This window comes from Ornithodoros turicata, unplaced genomic scaffold (genome assembly GCF_037126465.1).
Source record: "Ornithodoros turicata isolate Travis unplaced genomic scaffold, ASM3712646v1 Chromosome88, whole genome shotgun sequence".
Taxonomy (NCBI): Eukaryota; Metazoa; Arthropoda; class Arachnida; order Ixodida; family Argasidae; genus Ornithodoros; species Ornithodoros turicata.
The window spans coordinates 5284-30003 of record NW_026999396.1 but is presented as its reverse complement, the minus strand read 5'-3'; the positions used below and the strand labels follow the sequence as shown (position 1 = coordinate 30003).

Sequence of the window (24720 nt, the reverse complement as noted above, 5' to 3'; positions counted from 1 at the left end):
GATGCATAATGTAAAACCCCGAGACTAGGGAACACAAAGGGACATACGCAAACAGGAAGCCTCAAAAAGAGAAGACTTCGTGTTTGTGTCTGTCCCTTCGTGGTTCCCTAGTCTCGGGTTCTTACATTATGCACCGTCATGATTGTTGCAAGCGGATGTGAAGTGTGTACACGCTCTTTTCCACCGTACAAGCCAGGAGACTTTCTTCTGTGTTCCGTCACATCCGGCATGGCAGACCATCTCCCTAAAGATGGCTTGTGCAACGTAATCTTCTTTTCACTGATCACGACCAACACCAGCGTGATGTTTTCTAGTATGAGAGTAATTGCGTTGAACCGCATCAGAAGATACGTTGCTGTGTCAAGGAGAACTCAATGCGGGCTCGACTTCCCGTTCAAGTGAGTCCTCCAATTATGCTTTATCCTTGCAAGGATTCCCTGGGCACTTGCCTCATGGTAGTATGAAACTACATATGCGGACGCGTTTTCCATGGCAGCTCACCTAGATTTGTACCATGCCATCAACTTGCTGGCAAGTTGCCTGCTGCCGACAGAGCGCCGAGGGGTCAGCTACAGCTGCTGACCCCTGCTGCTGCTGTATGGCATCCATTGCAGATTGGTCGGAGGTGTGAAAAGTTGCCAACTTCTATAGTTACCACCTAGGTTAGCATAGGGTGGTAACAGCAGTTATCGTATAATAAAATTGCAATCAGCGGGCGTACGTCCCCCTCACTCACCTAATCGGGTACAGGTGCCAACATTTAGGCACAACGTATGGGGCAATTATTACTTCCGAAAAGGTGTAGCTGCTCCACCCTATTTTCTAAGAGTACAGAAGCGGTGTGTACACACGGGTGCAGTCGTACTTGTGACATATTTTTCACAGTGATATCCCAATTCAGGCTTCAAGCGATCACTGCACTCAAAAGTTGGCCTTTGGTCTAGGAAACAACAGTGCTAGAATAAAGTGCAATGCAATGCGAGAAAATAGCGACGACGCGTGACCCGTGCGTACCGTGCATGGCTAAAAACTAGAGACGATATTGTAATGTTTGATATTCGCCCTGCACGGTCACTAATTCGGGAGGCACAATCCTGGTACGGAACTATTTTATGGCAGTGTGAAACTCCATGCGAACGCGTTTTCCGTGGCAGCACGCCTAGATTTCTAACGTGCCATCAAGTTAATGCATTCACTGCCTGCTTCGAACCCGTAACCATGGACCGCTTTGAACTTTGGCACTTGCTGATAACGAAGGAGAAAGTCTCCAAGCTGTTCCGATTCCTTCTCTCTCGGCCAGGTCACTCATGTCTGCGAAAACGAAACGTTCCCTCCTCCCTTCCTCGTTCCTGTAATCTTCCAACATGCGCCGCGCGTAAAAGGAGCACTGGGAACACTATCGGAACAAGTCTGTCTGCTCTGTCTGGAGCAATTCTGTGCTATTTGCAGATTGGAAGACTTCCAGTCGGTGGTTTCCCACGTCCCGGGGTCAATGCAAAGCCACCTAGGCAGCAGAAGGCCCGCGTACTCTTTCAATTCACGTCATGCTCCTGGACCGAGTGTCGCTGAGAAGCCATCTCATTGAAAATGTATGGCAGCCGGTCGAGGTGCTTGACGGTATCGAAAGAGTGCACAGCCCTTGTTATCCAGGTGGCATTGGTCAAGGCCACCCCACGGAGCACCGCTGACTTCTCCTTCCAGATGGATAGATTTGACCGGAGCTACGGTGTCACGTGGCATCTGGTTTCTGCTATTGGTTACTGCACTTATCTTCCATTCGCTTTCGGTGACATAGTGGAAGCTCCTGCTTGTACAGTGCTGGGCAGAAGTTTACGAAACACGCTCCTCAGTATTCCTTCCTCAGAGTGACAAGCTAGCAGCGCATGGGGACCGTACGGATTTGCAAACAGGACTGGGTTACCTAGTCCGTACAATCCCGTTCCCTGCTAGCATGTCGCTTTGAGGAAAGAATACGCCGGATCGTGTTCCGTAAGCTTTTGTCCGGCACTGTACTTCGCTTGCGCCCGGTCGTGTGCGAGCGCCCCACACCCCCGCTCATTCTAACGCGTGATACAGACCGTGTGCTGTTGGCCGGAGCGGGGCACTCTATGCAGTCGCCTGATTGTTCCGAATAGCTGCACCCGCACCCAGGGTCAGTGACCATCTCAAGCATCTCAATGTCCGTACACTCACTTTCGCACTGCTTACTGCATTCGCAGCACTATTGTCGAGCACCGAAACAACATCGGAAGTTCATCGATGCTCCAAGCCATCAGAGAGATCGGCGCGCCCTTGTCCGGCGTCCTCACTGCCAAAGTGGGACCAAACTGGGATGAGCGTAGCGAAGCCACGAGTGTCTTGCTTCGTGTAAGTTGTAGTTGGAACAGTTTAGGCTCGCGTATTACGATACCCCGGCAATGTAGGCATTGAACGTCTTCGTCAAGCGCGTTATTCCACATATTCCGCGGAAAGCACTTCTAAAAATTGTGTGCGCGAAAAGTTCGGAATTCCCACTCAGAGGTGCCTTCCAAGAAGAAAATACACACACACAGACAAAAATGCTTAGCAAAATTTGTTGTTTTTTTAGTCAAAAACGTCGAATTCGGTTGAGACGGCATTTCTATGCTTCACCTCTTCCGGTGATGTAATTGGCATTGCCGCCGAGATTCACCACGCTGGTTCCTATCCGACACGTAACGAAATCATGAACGCAGACGTCTCACTGTTCGGCAGCATACTCCATTGACGTCGGTCCAGTTACACGTATTTCAGGCACCCACTATTCCGATAGCACCTCCAGTACAGCGGCATTTTTTTCCAGACACCACTTTCAATGAGCAATATATAAATAGTAAACGACAGCATGGAAGACAGATGTCTAACAACGTTGTCACTCTGAGGATTGCTGATGCATATTCGTGCAGCACTGTGTTGCAAACCATATATACATCCCAGGTAGGGTAAGATGGGACAAGATAATACAGAAATTTGCAGTTGAATATGAACTGAGTATGGAATATGCCCCCCCCCCCCCCCCCAAAAAAAAAAGCTGGCCACAGGTCTAGAGCTTCCGATCTGTAAATCGTAACCGACGCAGCCGGTTGTACAATAAACACAGAAAAAGAACAAGAAATTCAAAAATGCAGATTGTCTCATCTTGCCCGAACACTCGTGACAAGACGAGACATCGCGTGCACTAAGATGTGACACGCCTTGGTAATGAGCTACAGAAATTAGTTTTTGCTCTCCAAGCACCTACACAGCTCCCTCGAGCTCCAGGACCACATAGTGTGCAATAAAACCACACAGAACCCGGTGCTATTTCTTGCTCCACCGTCCTTTGCACGCCATGCACCGCCAGTCTGGAGTGTCGCTGGTTGCTCGCTTTTGAGTGCTGTGAAATACTATAGGCGATATGCAAAAAAGAAATATCTGAGGAGCATGCATACAACTACCTAGTCGCGTCTTGCCCAGTGCATCCAGTCGGATTGATTATGTTTTCTGTGAAACACCGGGTAACTGGGAATGTGCACATTCTGCGTGTATCTATATGAATGAAAAGAAATAGGATATCCAGTTACATTGACAGAATAGTCCTGAAAACGCTGCTGCACAGATGACAAAAAAGAGTACGGAAAATCGCGCCGTTTTGCAAGCCTTTACATTTCAGGCCTTCGCAATAATACTAAATAAATCCGCATTAAAGCAGACATGCAGAGCCATCTATGAGTAAAGTGGCAATCGCATGGAACAACGCGTCTCTGGGACAGGAAACGTCGAATACATAATGTCGCGGCTTGCCCTGTGTCTCATCTTGCTCCAGCTTACCCAATATCCTGGCGAAATCGCAAATTGTCACCGTCAGTTTATGTAGAAAGTAGAACCATGCGACCGCCAGATTCCTACTGTCTACACATCCCAGAATCAGAATGGATATTTGGATGTTCAGGGGATGTCTTCCACCGCTCCACCAAGATTATGGCGGTAATGTAAAAGTAATGCATATGCTATATGAGTCCGATAGGAGGAATGCGCAACGAAGTGAACCTGTACAGGAGTACTTTTGAAGGGGTGTGGACAATTGGTCGCCATGAATGCGCGCATACAAAATGCGATTTCAAAACATTGTCGACCAATCGAAGCTCGCGTACAGTCTCGGCCAATGTGGTTGCAACACGATGTGTGGGCGCAGTGGTACATAATCTACAGCCGCATCCGCGGGTACTTGAGAGGGCTGATCTCTGCTCTGGCAGTGGAAGAGGACAACTTTTCGAACAACGCTCCATACATGGCGCTGGAGGTCATACGAAAACAACATGCCGGCTCCAACTCGCCATCTTGCCTCAGTGTCGATCAGGGTTGCGGAGTTGGCACTCCGGAGTTGGAATGATTCCGGAATCATTTCAGATTTATCATAGCCTGGAATGGAATTTGAATGGAATGACGGAAACTCTTCTAGGAATGGAATGGGAATGAAATTAGGGCTTTTTTTCGCAGGAATGGAATTCGAATGGAATGGTCTGGGCGCTCTGGTGATAGTTTTGGTTTCAGTCCCGTGGTTTCTGCCGTGTACAGACGCACAGCACCTGCACACGCGCAAGAGCGCAAAAATATTGTTGAATATTCGGCATGCACCTTCATTTCAAAAATAAGAATACAGAGATGCTCTCCGCGGTCCCCCAGAATTGCGCGCAGCTCCAGCAGACGGGAGTATTTTCCACAGCTTGGCATATTATGACAGCACAGCAAAGGACCCATTTCCAGAACCGGAACACGCGATATCAGCAAGATTGCTCACATGTGCAAATTTAAAAAAAATGTTTCTCATCGCAATTAGTACTGTATCGATGTTGTTGTGATTTTAGGAACCTCCCCGCAGCTTGTCTTGATGTGCTTTTTCCGCGCTGGGTATTGATAACTTCCCCTAACAATGTGGGCTAGCCAGTACAGTTACCGCTCCTTATTTTTTGTTTTTATTGGTGGAATTAAAAGAATGGGATTGGGTTGCCTAGACATTCCAGGAGTGTGAATTGACCATGCCTTTCTATTCCGATGAATTGAAAGGAATGGAATTATAACAAATCTCCATTGCTGGGAATGGGATTGGAATGGAATGGAATTCAGCAACCCTGGTGTCGATACTCTGAAGCATAGCTTATTCAGTGGCTCCAGTTGACCAAGCCTTACCGTAGTAGGTGTGTAGCAGCCCGCATCGCCATCGTTAAGCCGCGGCCTGCACGCTGCACGTTTTTCCACTTTCGTTTTTGGTGGCAACCGCCACTGGGATAAACCCTCAGTTCTTTCCCGCAAATTGTGGTGTGAACACCTTGTTTACTTCGCTCCACAATTTCTGGTGACCCGGAAGCCTGAGGGTACGGCACTACCCTCAGGCTCCCGGCTGACTTCTTTGACGTAACAGAGGTCTCCACTCCCCCCGGAACTTACGTCGACACGCTTCGTCGCGCTTTCGCAAACGTCCGTCCTGCCTCACCTCGTGTTCCCTCGCCCAGATCCTCCTTTGTCCCCCAGCAGCTGTCTTCTGCCTCGCATGTCTTCATGCGCCGTGACAGGATCCGCCGCCCGCTTGAGCAACCTTACACCGGCCCTCACCCCGTTCTCCGGCGTTCGGACAAGTTTTTTACCATCTCGGTTGATGGCAAAACAGAAACCGTGAGCCTGGACAGACTCAAGCCAGCCTTTGTGGAGCCACCCGAACCCCCAGTAGCCCTCCCGCCTCCCTTCCCCACTCAGCCTTCTCTCAGCGCCACCAGACATGTCACTTGGGCTGACCGCTCCTCTCGGAGTCTGGGGGGGAGGCAGTGTAGCAGCCCGCATCGCCATCGTTAAGCCGCGGCCTGCACGCTGCACGTTTTTCCACTTTCGTTTTTGGTGGCAACCGCCACTGGAATAAACCCTCAGTTCTTTCCCGCAAATTGTGGTGTGAACACCTTGTTTACTTCGCTCCACAGGTGTCTCGTGCGTCGCAGTTGCTCGCTTGGCGTGCTAAAAAAGGCAACGAACTCCGAAACAGTAAATTAAAGTATAAACTGTAAACACCGCCCTGAACACTAGTGTATAGGAGCAACGCTGAACCCAATTATGCCGACCGTCGCTTTGTTACCCACTGTGCTGTCCAGACTTGCCGTCCTGCGCCCTTTTGGGGAAGTCGCCCGGGGCGGTTGCCCCTCTCTTCGCGCTCGAAACGGCTCCGGGCAAAAGCCTTTTCAACCTGTCAGGTGACAGAACGATGTCATTCGGGATTCTGAGCCTGCTATATGCGGTGAGTGTGAAGTTGCAGTGGATGCGCTGGGCAGAAAACACATATCAATGTTAACGCAGCTCACCCCGCACGCAAAATCATTAGTGACAATTAGTGACAGTTACCACCTTACAGCTTCAGTTGTCATTCCGTGCTTGTAAGTGACGTACGTGTTGAATCAAAGTAGAAGGAACGAAAAGAGATGGAGGGTGATAGAGCACGAATTGTTTCCGGAAAGTATCAGTATATATCTACGACTTATGACAGGTTTCACTGGCAGCGAAGAGGAAATTGGAGTTCACATCCAATATACACACGCGAACTTTTCTGAAATATCCGGACCAGGTGTGTCGTTGTTGCCGACTGCCGGATCACAAAATAAATAAATAAATAAAAGGGAAAAGAGGAAACAACGAACAACTCTGCACGAAAATGAATACTGTTATGAATAAGCAAACAATGTATCTGAACACCAAAACGCACGTGTCACAAACGTTCGTTGGCCACAGTGACTGAATGGTTGCGACGTGAGGAGCAACTAGCACAACCTGCATTAATGACGTAATTACAGTACCGTAACGCAGGGATTTCCCTACACCCCCCCCCAGAGGGGGGTGTACATTTTTGCAACCCCCCCCCCCCTGAAATTTATCAGGTGACCTCACCCAGCTCAGCTACCAACACGTTTTGGTAGTGAGCCCGGCGCAGCGAATTACATCCGTACTGTCAAACTTTGGCTGTAGGACCAGTCATGCAGATGATCGTACCATGCATTTGTCTAAAATCATTTGAAAGTGACTGTTCAATGCATATATTGCGCGCATATAGGAGCAAAAATGCGTGCGGGCAGGCAAACTCAATGTGGATCATCAAGAACCATTTGCGCAAGGTATTCTGCTTTTTCCGTCTAAGGTTGTCACTGTCGGTTGCAAGGTATTCATTGAGCGTCGTGAGACAAGGTGCTAGTCTTTTTTATTTGTCGGTCGTGTGAGTATGCATCTTAATGTTGAAATGCCGTTCATAATGAATATGTATTATACTGTACTGTGTTCTAACGTAATAACATGTACAAATAAAACGGGAAAGCTGTGCAGATATGTCACCATTATGCCACGATTCTTTCCGTGTCTAAGAGAAATTCCGTAATTGCAACCTTCACCAAACGTAACCCCCTCCCACCCAGGATCAGTAATTCAGTGTTGACATTAGCCATTTACGACAATTTGCCACAATCTAAATCAGAAGCATTCAAATGCAACGAAACTATGCGCTAGTGTGTGCGAGCTCAACGGTCGGAGTCTCCGAAAGTACGCGTAAAGGCTCATTCACACATGCGTTTTCAAAAGCGGCGTCGCCGCAGCGTTCGCGGCGCGGCCGAGCGGAGTCGGTCACACATGCATTTGCCGCCTGCGTACAAACGCGTTTCGTTGGTGAGCCAACGCCGCCGCGAACTCGAAACGCTTTCAAAAAACGCATGTGTGAGTCCAGCTTAAGTCTGGACAAGCTCCCGCCTGGCCGTCTCCAACGTTTCTCTCCTAATCATTCTCACAAAATCACCAGGTGTCTCGCAGCCAGTAGTAGGCGTTCCGCGCAACCGCGCCAGCAGCGCGGTCCGCTGGTCCCAACCCCTTAAAGCTCAGCTTCGCTGATTTTCGAGTGTTACGAATAGAATGCTACTTACATGATGTGTTCATAAGGGAACACTGATTATGTGTGCAAAATAGTTATCCCGAACTCCTCGCAGTTTTTCGAAACAGTGAATTTTTTTGTTTCACTGACATTCCGTCTTGTGGCCCGCAAACCCTGTGTCGACGACACATTCGTGGTCTGCCCGTGCTCCGGCTTTGGCTTGGTTTCTTCCGCCAAGCCGGCCGGTTTCTTCTGCCGAGCCGTCTGCTGCGCAGATTGACATTGGGGAAGTGATAAACAGTTCGCTACTAAGGAGCCAGTATATTTCTGGTCTTCACTGAACCCACGAGGAACGTGAGTTTTGCTCCTTCGACTGAAAAGCATTTGCAGGGCCAGTACAGACTTCCTGGTGTGTTTCGTGTTCTGTGCTGCGTGCCGAGAATGCGTGAGCGTTTTGCTCCCGTCTGCAAGAACACTTCAGCATTCAGTTCCAATGTTTCAAACCACAACTTTCCGAAAGGCGAAAGAAAAAGCTATTGACTGCAACAATCGGTTACAACTCCGACTGGGTGCCACCTTCGAAAGCAGCGATTTCATCTGTTCATTTCGCTCATACGAATGTTACGGAAGCACGCAACTTGTTTCACACGAAGTCGAAGATGTGTCGTCCGGGATGCTGTGCCAACCTTATCTGCAGCAGGACATTGCAGGGGCAGGACTAGGCAGCAGATAAATGTAAGACGCGTAAAGTTAGACAAGTCAGTCATGCGGTGCAAATGGCATCACATAGAAAAGAAAAACACGCTATCTCTCAGTTACTGCTTCTTCCTTTAGAGATTAGACCCCAGCGTGTGTATTCTCAGTACAGATTTGGAATTGCCTTATTGGTTAAATGATTTCGCAGGCATTATGGCACCACCGAAAAGCTTGCACTCCACGTCTCAAATATCACCGTCTAGGTTTCAAGCTGAAGGCTGTCACCAGTGCCAACCAGACGCCCCTTCAAAGTTCATCTGTTTTTGTTGACGGAACAGTGACATCTGGTACTGATACATTTCATTTTCTGATGAATCAAGTGCATTGCATCACTTGTGCTCGACTTCTTGTGTTCGTATACCCTTGCTGTTGCTCGCTAGCTTAGAGCAACCATGCCTGAGGTGTTTCTGTTCTTACTCCAGCACTTTCAGAGTACATTTCAGCAGTATCATCGTATCATATGCACGGCAGCACATCTTGTGTATTTTTAGTAAGGTATAAATTAAAATGTTGGATCAGTTGTTCTATTTTGGTCACAAATAAGGTGTTCTTCCAGAGCCCTCAAGGGCAGTTCAGGCAGTTTCATGTGTGCAACAGCACATACCTTTTCTCAGTTTTGAGTAAGATAAATCGAAATCTTCCAGTTGATGTGTGTCGGTCATAAATTATGTTTTTCGGATGTTTCAGGATTACATTCGAACAGCATCATGTGTGCAACAGTACATTCTTTTTCTCATGTGAAGTAAGGTAAATCTGTCCGCTGTTGTGTTCTGCCAATGCAGCAGAAACTTCTGTTGCATTCAAGTGGTATCATGTATACAACAACTTGTTTTATGCCTTTCTGTAGCTGCTATACTAATATTGTGAGTACAGAGACATTCCTGCAGACCATATCCGAGAATCTTGTGTGCTGTTGTTAGTATGATCTGCAGCAGTATATTGATAATAATTATTCAATGACTTCAGCTAACATTTACATTCTTACTTCCAGGTAAACGTGTCACGCAGATGCCCTACCCCTTGGCATGCTTAGTTCAAGATTCATCTGGAGCATTATTTTTCAATTCAATTTGCAGTGGCATTAATATCACAACACACAACACACTGCATGTCTAAGGTGCGTGTAGAATGCATCAAATCTATTCTCAGGTACAGGCGAGCTGGTACGCAATTACAACATGAAACAACTGACAGAGATCGTAAAGTCATGCCTTTTCCTCTGCGACTCGGGTTTCATGTGTTATCCTCACATGCAGCTCATTTCGCCTGTGCTCTGCAGCATGAGCAAAAAGCAGATATTGTTTGTGGTCACATGACACGGGACATAAATACAGTGAAACCTTCCTATGTCCCCCTTCTTCAATTTATCGTCCTTAGTGGTACCTGGTGGTGTTGCCTGGTAGTGGTACCTCTACCGACTCTTCACTGAAAATTATTATTGATTTTGGTAGATTCAATTCCGTTCAGATTCCACTCAATGGCATTACCTCTGGAGCTTTTCGAGCAGCGAGGACTTGTCTCTGAAGCGTCAGCCCGCTTTTCATTGCTTTGGTGCAGTGCGCATTCAAGCCTCTAGACAAACCGAAGACAAGTGCTCAAACAAAGAATTACAATGTAAACTGACAGTACTTGTTTTTGGACTCGAAAAGCTAAAACAACACAATGCTGAGACAAGTATAGGGGAAAAAAAGAGCGAAAGTCAAGGCCACTGGCTCATTTTTGGTCTATTTGGTGCAAAGATGCAGCGAGATTGAGGTAATTTGGCCGGGGTTTTGTCCGACTTAACAGGGAAAACCCTGTCCTACTTCCGAGATAGGGAGGTGTCCGACATAGAGAATTTCATCCCCCATGTAGTTTCAATGGGAGCCTGCCCGTGCAATGAAATCTTGCCCGACATGGGGAGTTGTCCGATGTGGGGTGTTGTCCGATGTAGGGAGGTGTCCGACTTTGGAGGTTTTTACTGTACTATACAGCATTCTACATGTAATCTAACAGTTGTTCACGTTTGGATATTTTAACCATGGAATTTACCCTGCATGCAACATACCTTGTCCAAACACCAACAACTGCTTGACAGCAGCATGTACTGTTGCTGTATAGCACTTATGGCTTGCGTCCTGTGATCGGAAAACAATGGTATATTTTTCTGCTGCAACCGGTAAACTACAGTAAAGATTTAGAAATTGTGTCATACCATAAAGCACTACGCGAAATGGGAGTTTGAAAAAGCTGGAGAAGACTGTCATTAGAACGGGGGACATGTTCTACGGTGAATTTTTTTACAGTGTGTGCTGTACCACGTAATGCACTGCAGGTCCACCCAGTATGGTAACGCTCTGAATACTGATTTGCTGAAAAAAGGAACGCGTGCGTTTCTTGTACTAACTTCCCCTTATGCAATTTTATAGAAAAATGTTTTCAGTCAATGGGGAGGGAGAGGACATTATTCTGGATTCTCGTTGACCTATAATGTGTCGTGTGTGAAGGTCATTTTGAAGACTGTAGGTGGTACAATACTGCGTTCCCACATTCTTGGCAGTGTTGACTAATAACCATAATAAAGTGGAGAGTACATTTGTTGCTTCATATATTTGTGTCAAGGCAAAGTATGTAGAGATACATCTGTCTCAACATACAGGTGCCAAAACTGCTTCTTGTGCCTAAAATATGACAAATAGTTGTCTGTTCAACACCACTAATCATGTGCTGGCCTCCATGACATGTCTGTGACATTCCAAAGTGATTAACATGTCCCATAGATGTGTGCAATGCTGAGATGACTGTGTACCTTCTATGGGTTCTTGTTTCAAGAAAGTACTGTGTGATTTGCTAACAGCGCCTGGCTGTACCTTCACAATTCTACATAAAAATATGTAAAGTTTCCGGAAGGAAACATCATGAAGGTCCATAGCGAAAAACCCTGAGACGAGGGATAGGAAGGACATACACAATCTCTCAACATTGTGTGTGTATGCCCCTTCTTGTATCTCCTCTTCAGGTCTCGCCATCATGGACACTATCACCAGCTCGCTTACTGTTGAACCGTTCTTTCAACGATAAAAGTCACTTTCATGAACTAGATGGCAGCCAACGTGCTGTCAATAAAACGAATAATGGAAGGAGCTCAATATGATCCTTAGGCTGTGCATGGTCATTGCTTTCTGACAAATGGTGACTTAGAATTTCAGGACAGTGCCTGCAGTGGTAGTATTCTTGTGTTCTCACCCTTGACGCCCATTGTGTGCCATCAGTCACCTGTAATCTGCTAACATGCATATAGCTAAAACAAACCATATTTGTATTTCTTTGAATACAGTTGGTACAGCACATTGTTTTTGGCATGTTCTTTGGAAAATATAAATAAAAGAATTCTCTACTCTGCAAGTCTCCTGTCAGCTATACAGAGCAGCTTCGAATTTCACTAGAAGCCACGTGTGAAACCTAAACCAAACTAGTGTCGAAGGTCCATATAGGTCATAGATAGATACTATTATTATTATTATTAGATCATAGGTCAGGCTTAGGTCCTGGTTGGTAGCAACGCAATTGAACCTTGGTGCAGGAGGTGACCAGCATAACTAAATACACTGACTCTCACAAATTTTGTGGTGTTATACTTTTGAAGCAACATTAAAACGGTGCAGTGGTCTTTTCTCCTTTGTTCCTTTTAACCTAGAAATATTAGGTCTTCGGCATCGCCAGCTTTAGTTGCTGAGCGTGCAGTTATTTACGTTGAGTGCTGCAGTCTCATATTTGTTTCTCTGGACAAGCAAGCCCGGGCTTCCCCATTTTGATAAGGGTCTTTCAGTCTTGACAGCGCATTTGTGGACAAGGAGAACATATACCTTTTGTCATATGTACATATGCCTTTTGTCACTGACTACTTTGGTGGCAAAGTTACTTGAGTGGCACTTCTGCAATTTTAAGCACATGTTTAAAAAAATTAGGGTATGGGAAGTGCTGCCTGGTTGAACATGTGGAGCATACAATGTAATAATTGGGGGTTTACCTCGCATTACCTCGATTACCTCGCATCGCGAGACAACTCAGTGTGGAATACACAGCACAGTGTAATGTTCCTTATTCTGGCAATGTTAGCATGGTCCAAGAAGTGGGAAATGTTGCATTACCCTTAATAACATCTGTTGGGCCCAGCAAACAGGATACATATATCCTGACCTGAAGACACTATGCCTAACTCAAAAACAGTATGAGATCGACCCGTACGTGTTTTATTTGCGATACTATTATGAAATATGGCCTGTGGTATAGTGAACATGCAACTCAAGTGAACATGCAAAAAATACGTATAAGGGCTCTCGATCTACATGCTGCGAAGCGCTCTACGAGATAAACAACACACTACAAAACTACATCCAACACTTTTTGTCCCGGGCAACTCGAATGACCACTTTCATATAACCGACGAATGTTGAACGAATGCAGTTCGAATGGTCACGATAATTCCTACGTCGTTCATTGCGGTCACGCTATGATGCTGCACAATATATGTATGTATCTCGTGTAACAAGCCTGGCAATCGTACGATGTGCCATGGGCAGATATACGGTCTTCTTTCTTTGAAGACCAGTCCTCTGCAGGTATATGCTCAAAACCGACCACCAAGTCTCACGTTGTTGCTCAACCGCTCCCATTCCTGCACTTGTAGTAAAAGCAGCAAACAGGATGACGTGAATAGCAGCTGAACGGTTGAACTGCGAAGCTCTCGGAACACATAATCACAATTTCATGCCGAAAATGTTGTTGAGATGAGTTCGCAGTTGTTGTTTCCATCGTTCAATAGCTCTCGGATTACCTCGGACGAAACGCTCATCGTAGCCGGCGGCCATAACTGGATTTCCTCGCAAAAAGGGAGAAGACGCCAGGGAAGTCAGAGAAAGCCTCAGCTTTCATCCAATCAGAAGCACGATTCTCTATCTACGAAGATGGAGCAGGTTTTTCCCATCTACGTCACAAAAATGGCTGCGCCCATGGCTTGTTTTGGTTTCTTTGATTAATTAATTTTCGTAATAGGAAGACAAAATTGAGAAACGAAGGTGTGGTTTCGGGGGCAGTTGGATGTGCTCGTTCTGAATATCACAACCGTTTTAAAGGTACTGTAAAGCAGTAGACAAGCATGATATGCGGTGATGTCACTAGAGACTTTGTTGCTTCTAAATACCATATGCGCAACCATACGACCGACAACGCGCTATAAATATTTTTAATTTGCCATGAAAATGCGGCCGTAGTGGAGCGGTGCGACGCCTGATGTCAAACAACCCCTTGTACAGCGGGCCAACACTGAAAATTAGTATTACCCACTATGACATCGGAACTTCGTTATTTTAGTAACCATATTAGTTTTCCTGCTTACCTATGCATTCTGAAACCCCTGTTAACAATTTAACCTGTTAACCCCTGTTTTTGCGAAGTAACCCAGTGCTGGCCGCTGTTCGATGGGGGCTCTCCCTTCTCTGCTGCGCCTGCGCGCTCCTTTTGTTCGCGGCCTCTTTCGAACGAACAACTCTCTCTGTGAACCTCTGTGAACAAACAAGTCCCGACGCTGTCTGGCTTCTTGAACGTCTGACACATTTTTTTCAACGGCTCAGCATTTCATTTCAGTTCGCTTATCCGTTTATCCTCAGATGTGGATAGTTGTGTGGATTGCAGGGGCGGATTTTATGATGGATTGTGGTGGATTGTTATGTAGGGCCCAGTGTTATACGCATGCAATGTGGTTGCCGCCGTATGTGTCAGGAGTACGGATTCATTTCGAATACCTAGTACAGTGTTGCCCGTAATCTTTAATTGTAATTTTGTAATTAACTGCACCGTCGATTGGAATGAAACTTGCACAGTTTTTGTCCTGGTGGCTTGGACTATCGAATAGCCACACTAAATGATATTTGATCGGTGCTGCTTTACAGTACCTTTAGCACATGGGGAAATCGGCGTAGCTGACCTTTAAAGCGACACTCCGGACCTCCGGAGGGTATTCAGATTGCGACTCCATTCGATTGTGCTCCACACGTTTATCATCCACGTAAAATAGAAAGGGTGAAAGCTTCCCCGTTTTAGAGAAAACGAATTAAATCCCATGGTTAACCCATATCCGGTTTCGGTTTCTCCGTGACGTCACGTCGCTGTTGTTCGCGACGTCATAATTGTATAAGACGACACAACAACACCCGGCGTTGTTTGAGGTGCAAAGTGAGATTTTCAGGTGAGACTTGACTCAGTTGGGATTGGCGATTTGTTTACTAACTTACGTTATTCCTAACTATGTAGCTTCTAACATTTTCTATGCGGGTCTGCTGTAACTCAGAGAGACGCGCCTGACAAATGTTTGTGATGTGTAGGCCAAAGCTGTGACGAGAACGAGGTACTGCACCAAGCTTTTATCCAGGGTGGTGAATACTGCATAGCTGCCCCAACTGTTATAGGGTTCGATTCCGCAAACCCGAAAAATGACACGGACGTTGTGTTTTCATTCTTGTTCTCACGAAGCACTCAGGAACACATATGCTTCATCGCTCAACATACACCGCCACGTATGCGGTAACCAGTCACTGTCAATAAAAAGTAGGAATGCTATGCGTATTGAAAGTTGAATGTACGGAAACCGAGAACGGCGACGCACAAAGAACACACAGCCCGCCGAGAGGAGCCGAGCAGACGCCGCAAAGGCCGGAAGAGAACGCTCCTAGCGTGACGACTGTCCAAGTGCGGCTTTCAGTCGGGGGCAAAATTTGTAAGTTGAAAATTGCATTACAAATTCTAGGAGCCGAATCATAAACGAAATATTTGGCATGGTGGCTCGGAAAGAATAAGGAATCATCTGATGAGGCCTACTTACTTCACATCTGGGGTCCAGACTGTCCCTTTAAAGCGTCGTCATGCAGCTTTTGTCACTAAATTCTATATATTCCATACCTTTCAGTTCATTGTACCTTTTGCGCAAATGGGAAATTGGACTGTACACTCTAAATCTGGTACCTTCTAGTAAAGGGTAAAAATTTCAAAATTTTTACCCTCTATTTCAGAAGTTACCCTGTAACCTATGGGCAATACCCTCTATAAACGTTACACATCACCTATAAATAGAGGTTATCGTCTCCTAACCGCCAGACCGACGTAAAAGTTAGTTCCGTCAGCCATGGCTGTCTCTAAGACGCTAGCCTCTTCACAGGCGCTACAGAACAAATGATGCTCAAAATGAGCTCTCATCAGTGCAGAACGCATCCTGTCATTCGCAACATATAGCTATAATATACGTAATTCATCTAAAGGCATCCAGTGGCGAAAATCGAGTGACCATTACATGTACAGATTCACATGGACAACAAATGAAAGAAAGAAATAATTGCAACTGGAGCATATGTATTATTTAATTGGCGAACCTGGAACTACAGCTGAGAGCACGAGGACGTCACAATACCAACACTTCAGCTGTGGTAACGACATTCAGTTTCAATGAGGCATACTCTTTACAGTCCTCACGTTGTTGCAACTCCCTCTCCACTACGCCGAAAACATTTCTATTCCCTTATGATATGTCACAATGACACATCAGCGACGCGGCTATGGTTAATCAGAAGCAAACGAAGAAGTAGAACACAAGGATGACGAAGGACTAAGCAAATAGCGGACGCAACACACACACACGTACACACTGTGTTGAATCGTTGAACCGTGTTGAAGAGCGAGACTGTGCTGCGATTAGTGTTCCTAGACTGTCCAGCAAAAAACGTAACTACGTAAACTTTGTAGTGAACATACCAAGTTCCAGAATTTTGAACACGATCCGCAGTTTGTACAGACGCAGAGACACAATAACGTAACGCACATTGATCCGAAACTCTCGTACTGAATGATTGAATGTGCGGCTTGAACGACAACACAGCAGTACCTTTTATACAGGTTACCTTGCAATTCAAACGCGGAATTCGTTTAGAAGTTACAACATTCCTATAAAGGGTACATTTATAAGTTACGACGATTGGATTTCCGTTGATCTCTGAACCTCTGTTGCTCGTCCAGTGTCATGTTACAAGTCGCGTTTATCCTCTTTAGAGGTAACGAACATGTAACCTCTACGATATTTGGAAATCTACGTCTATATAAAAGTTACACATTGCTGAAAGTTACAATAAAGCGTACCGAGTTAAAGATTGTAGTGCATCTTCGGCTAGGTCGGGAGGGAATCGACGGTCTTGAAAAGTTTGTTTTTGTTGGATAAGATCAGGTCAGCGTGGTTTGGGCATATTTTTCTGTATTTTACAGCCTCACTGCAGAGAATAGCCAATTTTGTGTGACGTCGGTGGCAACTGTTGAAGGACAAATACTGTTGGGAATTTGTGGGCTTGAGACAAAGCTTAGTTAACACCATCAGTTAATTTAACTTGCACATCCAGGAACGTAATAGTGATCGCAGAATATGAATGAGTGAACTTCTTCATTTTCGGGTTTTATGATTTTTCAAATTCGGGAGGGAAAAGTTGAGAATTCGGGGAGAAATCAGGCGATATCATTCCTGTTTGATATGTCACCGGGGGATTTTCGGGTGAAACGAAAGGCATATAAAACAAGCCACTGCTGCGACACTGGGACGAGAAACAACAATCTTTATATTTGCACTCGGAACTGTGATAGTGAATGACCGCGGTATTCAGACACTTGCCAGAGCTCAACAAAAGCTCGTTTTTGACTCCTGCAGGAGGGAACCCTAAAAGGCGGACAAATAGGTTGTCAAAAGTAGCTCTCTTCGCTGACTTTTCCGGTTTACCGAGAACGACAAGTTGTTGGACCGAATTCTTGAACTATCGTGTAAAATCAGGTTTATTCTGAAAACGATGAACTCTATGTATAAGATACATGGATCATGGATTCCGTGCACTTTGCAAAGGCCGCCTCTGTTGCAGAAATGGCGTCTAATGTAACTAAAGGCAAGAAGGGGATGGTTGAAATTGACATAGCAATTCCAGAAAGTGCGTGGCGTAGATCAACGTCAATCTTATACCACACATTTCGAACCTGTGGCTTAAACATCCTCTGTTCCCCGTCATAGCAAAATCATAAAGTTTCCATTCTTCGAGGTGGATATGACGACGGAACCAATTATGCGGGGCTTTAATGGTGAAACTAATTAGGATGCACAATGTGCCGCGCGTGTTTGCTGCAGTGCAGATGCTTCTGAATGATTTACCACAATTTTCGGACCCTGTGGCGTATACGCCCTTTGTTCAGTAATCAAACCAATCAATGAATATAAAGGAAGCACAAAGAGGAACGAGAGGGCATTTCTGAAGGATCCACCAATGGGTCTTCCTAAATTTTGGTACTGACGGGCTTATCGGAGGGCATTGTCTTGCCGGCAAATAACGGCAGGTGGCGCGTCCATACGGTCATTTTTCAAGATTTTCCCGAGCTGCCATCTTTCGGGAGTTACGACGATGCAGCTAGAAAAGGAAGCGAATAATCGAATTCGCCGAAAGAAACAATGCCTATGCAACTGCACAGGGTGTTTCACGTCACCAGAGGAGCTTTCAGTTGGAGGGTTTCAACTCTGAAAACTGACGACCATGGATAACTGCAGACTCAAGAAAAATCGAAATAGGAACAAAAATAGTCGAAAAAAATCACGCCCTGGCCTGACGGTTTTGTACTTGATCACAACCCAAATCAATACGCAAAGCATTTAATTTAACCTGTTTGATTGTCGCATAAAAGCGCGCGCGGATGGTGCAACGAGAGGTGGAAGTGATCCGGCTCTTGTTGACATTGATGCTGGTGACGACCGTCTTATCACAAAGAAAACAAAAGACCGCCTCATCACAACAAAGCAAAACAAATGAAGGCACGAGCACTTCCTCCTGTTACCGAACGTGTTGTCATGCGCGCTTTTTTGCGACATTGGATTGTAGATTCAAAACCACGCAGGCACACAGGGAGAAAGACACTCGCTCGTGTGTCTTTCTGTCTGTGTTCGTGTGTAGTTGCGCTTTTGAAACTACAATGGAATACCAACAAGCCCAACACTCTACCCTTCTACAAAGCAGGCGGGGCTAAAGCAGGCATAAAGCACTTTTTTTTCGACTATTTCCGTTGCTATACTATGCGTACTTGGCTACGGCTTTCCGTGGAGGACTTGAAATTTCTGTAGCAAAATGAGGTTGGTTGTTCGATTCCCTCCATTAAAAATTGTCCGAAGCCTTCCCAAGTGGTGGCAAGTTTCCAGGATGTAATTGCCAAATATCCACAATGCTCCGGCGATTGCCCTATTAGCATAAGGACAATGAGAAAGTGAACGCAAGTGAAATTTTTTATCACCTTGTACATCACAAGCGATATACATTAGTATACATATGAGATTATAAACAGTATACATTGTCAGCACCGGCGCACCACACCGCACCGAATTGCACGCATAGCACGTTGTGCGCCAACCACTGACAGAAATGATTTTGATTTTAAGAGAAAGACGTACGCCTTTTTGCAGCAATTATCATATATCCAAATTGCTACAAAAAGGCCTACGCACCTGTCGCTCTTCGAATCGGAAACGGTAACAATACGAGCAGTGCCAATGGTCTGCGTACGACGTAATATGCAGTGAAGTTCTGCTCTGAGAGTGTAGGTGAGAAACACACACGCATCTTTCAGAGGGATATTTTCGTAATATATTACGGGCCACCATATTGTACCCTTATCGTTGCCTCGTCATTTGCGCAAAAGACGCGCTATCCCGCCGTATTTTTACCTCTAAAAGTAAAGGGTATAGTATAGCCCTGGGTAGGGTAACCGAGGATTGACACGGTCGCACAGCGTCGCGTAATACCGGAATCAAGATCAAAAGTATGCCGAAAAACAATGAAATTCTCAAATAAGCTCCTGCGCTGCATGTGCGTGGTATACTAATAAATTCGGTTTTTAAGTCGCGAGACAACTGAGATCATGAGCGACGCACAGCGGTCGGTCTGTGGATTGCTTTTGCCCACCTGAGGGTTCTTCAACGTGCCATAAAGCTCATCACACGGCACCCCATATTTAACGTGCGCGGTATACTTTTTGTGTGACTATTTCGTCTAGAAGCAGAAATTTGAGAGTACTGCACCAACAAAGTACACATCAAACCGTCATACGCGTTATTTACGAGTAAGTTCGTTTACGGGTTGATTACGTCATGGAAACAGAAAACGCTTGCTATGTGAAAGTCTGGGCCAAGATCGAGGGCCTGACCTGCTAGGATAGAGTTGCCAAGTGAAATATCGTAACAACACTCGACTTGTCTGCTCGCTAAAATTCGTGCACAGAACTCTCGCTAGCCCACCTGCCGAGCTGAGTAAGTCTGGATCTTCACATCGGATCTACCGCAACGGCTAACATATAGAGGAACAATAAAACTTTACGTTTCGGGTCAAATGAAGGCCCCATCATCAGAATGAGCCAACTTGGTCTGCACTAACCGATTTAAATAGGGTTAAAAATGGGTAAATGGGTCAAATAGGTTCGTGCCTCCCAGGTTGCCTCATTCTGAGGATGCGGCCCGCGTAGACCCGCATATATTAGCCGATACGTTTGAATTATTAAAGATGACAATTCCCGGCCTCTGAACAATATTCAGTAGTGAAGTATAGGTACGCTCGCAATCGTCGGGTGCCGGCGGTTGTGACTGCGAAATTTATGCTATCCTCAATATTTCGCCCACCGAGGAATCGCAGAATATGGAGCTGAATAAAAAGCACGCGCCCTCTGCTAGAATCGGCGAGACCGTACGTCTTCCGTGTCCACTAAACGTAGTCTGCAAGCAGGTGGGTGTGTGGTGACTGCCGACGACGAAGCCGGTCAACTGGCGCCGCCCACGCTGCGCACCTGAGCGCCTGAGGTGGAGTTCTCCGCCGACGGAATCTTCCCCGTTCCACAAAAAGTGCGGGCAATCAAAAAGTTTCCTCTGCCAACCTCTGTCCGCCAGCTACGCCGTTTCCTTGGGCTCGTCAATTTTTATAGACGTTCGTTCCGTCCGCCGCGGTACTTCTTCGACCCCTCGAAAAATTGCTGAAAACCAAACCAGCTTCCTCACCCGCGGCACCCTTACCCTGGAACGAAGACCTGTGAGCCGCATTCGACTCCGTCAAGGATGCCTTGGCTTCCGCTACAATGCTTAGCCATCCCCGGCACGACGCTCCCACGTCCCTCGTTGCTAACGACTCGGATAACGCTATTGGCGCGGCTCAGCAGCAAGAGGTCAACGGCGTCCACGTGCCGCTCGTGTGAGGCCGACAACGGCCGACAACGTGAGGCCGACAACGGCAAGCCCTATCACCACCACCACCACCACCACCACCACCGCTCGTGTTCCTCTCACGCAAGCTCAGCCCCACGGAGTCAAGTATAGTGCCTTCGAGAAGTATAGTGCCTCCGTCGCGACGTACTCTGCGGTGCGCCATTTTCGTCATTCGTCCGACCATAAGCCACTTGTCGACGCTTTCTCATCCGCCAGCACAAAGTACAGCCCTCGCGATATTAAGCACCTCGCTTATATCTCTGAATTCACCACTGACATCCGCCATATCAAAGGGCCCAGTAATGCTGTAGAGGACGCCTTGAGTGGTGTTCACGCTGTGACCAGAGCGACAGTCCTCAGCGCCGACGCCATCGCCCATGCACAATCTGAAGACTCTGAGATCGCCCACCTTCGTAGCGGTGATTCAACAAGCCTCAAACTTGCCAAAGATTTGCCCGTGCCTGGCTGCCCGCGGCCCGTCCTGTGCGACACGACCAATGCCGCGCCTCGTCCAGTAATTCTCGCTGCCTTGCGGAAGACTGGTTTTGCTCCTTCCATGGCCTCGCACACCTTGGAGTCCGCGCCTCTACGGCGTTGGTTCTTCAATGGTTTGTTTGGCCCGGAGCACGACAGGACATCCGTCGTTGGGTCGGCACTTGCAGTCCTTGCCAGCTGAGCAAATGCCACAGGCACACCGTGTCTCCTCTTGCCACCTTTCTGCCTCACAGCTCCATGTTCAGCAAGGTCCACCTTGACATTGTCGGGCCTCTACCCTCACCGCAGGGTCACCGTTATCTGTTGACCTGTGTCGACAGGTTTACCCGCTGGCCTGAAGCCTCTCTCATGAAAGACTCGACTGCCGAGGCCGTTGCGTACACGTTCCTGTCCACCTGGATTTCGTGCTTTGGCGTCCCAGAGGATGTCATTACAGATAGGGGACCACAGCTTGAGAGCCACCTCTTCGCAGCTTTCCTGCGCCTCATCGAGACTGAGCGTATACGCACTTCCGCGTACCGTCCGGCAAGTAACGGCCTGGTGGAGCGTTTCCACCGTTACCTCAAGCAAGCCGTGATGGCCCACGGTGACCGTGTGAGCTGGACGGATAGCCTGCCGTCCATCCTCTTGGGCATCCGTGCGACAGCTAAAGTCGATCTTTGCTGTTCGTCGACGGAGCTGGCATATGGATCCCCTCTTTGCCTGCCCGCTGACGTCTTTGCATCTTCACCCGTTCCCTGCACGGACCGACGGACGGTCTGCTTTCCTCGCCCGCCTCAGACAGCTTTCGCAACGCTTCAGTTCACTCCGACCCGAGCAGTAGCATCACCAGCTCCCTTCGTGCCCTCTGAATTGTCGTCGACGCCCCACGTCTTCTTTCGGACGGACCGCCTTCGTCGCGCGCTTGAGCCTCCGTATTGCGGTCCTTACAAGGTTCTCCGCCGTTCACGCAAATCGTTTGTGATCGACGACTACGGCCGGCCTGAATCTGTCTCCATCGACAGGCTGAAGCCTGCCTTCATCGACAACGCTCCTCGCGTTTGTACCCTCTCCGGACCCAGCTTTCCAGCATCTCCTACGTTCGTGCCGGTGAAGCACGTCACCTGGACAGATTCCGTACCCCATGCTAACCGCGATGCTAACCTTCCTGTACCGTCGATGCTCTGAGCGGGGGGTAGCTGTGGTGATTGCCGACGACGAAGCCGGTCAGCTCGCGCCGCCCACGCAGCGCGCCTGAGTGCGAGACCGTGCAGAATAAATCATTCCTTCGTTATTGGGCTTGCTGGTCGGACCTGTCTTTCTTACCTTTAGCTGGGATAGCTTCCCACAGGTGATGGGGTGACCAAGCCTGACTCGACCCTGTGCATTTGTCGCCATGTGACGAAAAGCGTGCACTGCGTCTCAGTCGCTGAGCCATGGTAACGAAGGATGGCGTACACTACTAATGGTAGGTCTCTCTTTCAGGTGCTGCAGCGCAAACTACAGAGCACGGACGGGCCAGCCATCGGAGTGACTGCAGAAGGCGCGTCCGGCAAAAGAAAAGATGTCCTTGGAGTCCTTTCACGTCTTTTGAAGTGAGCAAAGTTGCACTGTTAGACAAACGAGGTTGCTCCAGAGGAAAAACGTTGGAATCGTAAGGTGTCTGGTAGTGATACTGCATGCCTAACTTACCCCAGCTCCAAGAACGAAAGTCTCAATGGGTGTGTTCCAAAGTTTCGCCCGGTGACTGCTGCACCAACTTCTCTCCTATAGTGTTGAACACCTTTACTGGACGGTCGTGTCTGGCATGTTCCCTTCCTTAAAGCAGAAGGAGGAACATAATCTCTTTGTGGAAATCCTTGCGCCACGATTTTTCGGCGCGGCAGTGTAGGTAGGACTTCACGGTCACAGATGGTGCCGCAGAATACGGTTCGGAGCGTCCGTGCACAGCGAGCGTCCGTCAATGGATCCCGCCAAAAGCGGACCCTAATCTCAGACAGGTTCCTGTTCGATAAAAGAGATAGGGCGCAGACTAACTGGTGCATGATGATGAAGGAACGAATAACCGAGAGACACGGGACACGAAGACAAGCACAAGAGTTCTCAAACACAGTAATGATTTAATAACACCCAAACCTCCTAAATACCTAACAACTCCCGGAGGGGAGGGAGAGGGATAAAGGATGGCCTATTTACACTGTTCCCACGTTGCGTTATCGCCACCGTCTCTTTCAAAAGTCTTTTCCACTTATCCCTTTCCCTAGACACAACCACGGTTTCGCTGAAAATGGGCTCACAGTTGCTGCATTGCCGAAGATGCTCAACTAGCTCGCTGGAGATATGGCTCTTTTTTAAGTTGAGCTGGTTTCTCGAAGGCGGTCATTTAAACAACGTCCAGTCTGCCCCACATAACAAAAACCACAACTTAAGGGAATAGAATAAACAACAGCACATGTGCATGGTACAATCGCAGACTTATGCTTTACAGTGCAACCTTTTGGCACGACATTGAATGGAGTCAATCTACTCAACCTGAAGGCATTAGAAAAAAACATTTTCAACCCAAAATCCCTCGCTTGTCTTCGTGTCCTGTGTCTCTCGGTTATTCGTTCCTTCATCAGGTTCCTGTTGTTGACTCCCTGTATGCTCCGTGTGCAAATGCTGCTGTCAGCACTGAAAAAGCGAATAGCAATGATTCACGCTCGTATCATAGTGGTCAGCAATAATGACCAGCATACATCGAATAACCACCGTATGCCCTGTCGTACATGTCACTGATTTTGTTCTCTGGCCTTTGCATTTTCAGAGCGGTAAATCCTATGTATGTGGTCTTCCGTAGTTCTATCCTCGTTTCGGATAAAGGCTGTCAAGTTCGAGCACCCTCACCGTTGCATGGCGCCTCGCCGTCTTTTGTAAGTGTCTGCGCTCATTCTGTGGATACAGACACACGATGGGAGCGGGGGACCTACACAACAACAGGCTCATGTCAAACTGTGCGTATTGTAAATACAGTACACCCTTTGCTGTGCTCTCCGAGTAAAATAGAAGCGCCCTCAATAGCCACGATATCAACGTCACTCACCAAGCGATTGATGAGTGTTGGATAAAACAGCTTGTTAGAGACAGCTTGTAAAATCCTGTTATACACATCTCACGCCACTTGGCTACCGCTTATTTAGGAGTGACAAGATTGCAAAAATGCTGAATTAGAGGATTTCTATGCGGCTTTGAACCGCATCCTCGGCGCTCCCCTTGGGACTGTATTTTCCATCGCGCTCCTACACAACCTCTCCCATGCTATGTACCACCTTTACCT

General features: G+C 47.2%; 1 long non-coding RNA gene across 2 annotated transcripts; it reads left to right on the top strand.

The window, feature by feature from the left end:
• Positions 1–2350: 2350 nt before the first annotated feature.
• On the top strand, positions 2351–24372 carry LOC135374648 (uncharacterized). Of its 2 annotated transcripts, none has more exons than XR_010417048.1 (3): positions 2351–2367; positions 22890–22999; positions 24211–24372. It is a non-coding gene; the product is annotated as an uncharacterized LOC135374648 (long non-coding RNA). The 2 variants fall into 2 exon arrangements; XR_010417047.1 differs by lacking the exon at positions 2351–2367 and adding an exon at positions 22707–22755.
• The last annotated feature ends 348 nt before the right edge of the window (positions 24373–24720 follow it).